Source organism: Vicia villosa, linkage group LG6, assembly GCF_029867415.1.
Source record: "Vicia villosa cultivar HV-30 ecotype Madison, WI linkage group LG6, Vvil1.0, whole genome shotgun sequence".
Taxonomy (NCBI): domain Eukaryota; kingdom Viridiplantae; phylum Streptophyta; class Magnoliopsida; order Fabales; family Fabaceae; genus Vicia; species Vicia villosa.
Window position 1 is genome coordinate 110071729 of NC_081185.1, and position 1178 is coordinate 110072906.

Here is a 1178-nt window from a genome sequence, read left to right on the forward strand (position 1 = left end):
AAAGCAAATATATGAATATATACTAATTAATTATGTAAAATATTGAAATTTTGAAGAAAAATAAAATATTTTTGTTTCCTAAAATAATATATTATTTTAGAAGTTTAAAATATTTTTTGTGGGATTTTTTTGAATTTTAAAACTATTTTTAATTAATTTAACAAAGAAACTAAAATAAAAATAGAAAATAAAATAAAAATAGAAAGGATACTGATTCAGTGTGGTGAGGAGCTGAGGCTCCATGGTGGCTGCATGTTGTGATGCGTTGGATGGTGGATCAATGAGATCAGATGGTGTTCAAATTGAGACACATGGCACAAGCGTGAGCTGCAAAGCATTGGATCAGAAATTTTTTAAAATAAAAACACGCGCGCGCCCTGGCCAATAGGAAGGAGCCACGCATCATCTTCTTCACCAGACCCAGTCTTTTACACCTTGCGTTTGCAGGTGGTGTAAAAGCTTCCATCTATTACACCTGCAAAAAATAGCGAATGCAAGTAAAACGAAGCATTAATCTGGCGCGATACCATGGTTAAGTTCGTCTGGTTCATACGAATTCAATGGAACCTATTTGAACCTATAATTTGGCCTATTTCAGGAAACCCTAATTTTGAGCTATGAAACCCTAAAATGGCAGATGCATCAAACAGTCATGGAAATCCAATTGAAGCTCCAGAAACGACCAGAGCTTCAAACCAAACATAAATATGCAATTACATCGTGCTAGATTTACGTGTATGATCAGATATGAGTCAATCTTAGTTTGCACCAACCGTGGCTTGTATAGCTCGATTCAGTGGGTTTTAAGACTTGGAAATGATTTGAATAGTTTTAGTGAATCTTAGAGATGATGTTTAAGTGTTTAGTTTGAACTGAAACCAGCTGGAAATTAAAATTCGAATTTTAAATTTCCTTGAAAAAGAACAAGTGAGTACAAGTATGTTATACACTATTCTTTTGTTCTGAACTCGTCTTCTTTTATGTTATTGAAGTATGCTAAGCTATATATAAGCATTTGAATGCTTATAATTGAAGCTAAGTTGCCTTGTTGCCTTTGTTGAAAGTTTGGTTTTTAAATATTAAAAACCTTGAATTTTTGACCAAGTCTTGACTTGCCTTCAATGCACTTGCCTTGCTCTCCAATCTTCTGCAAAAATCAGAGATTCTTTGTGGTGAGT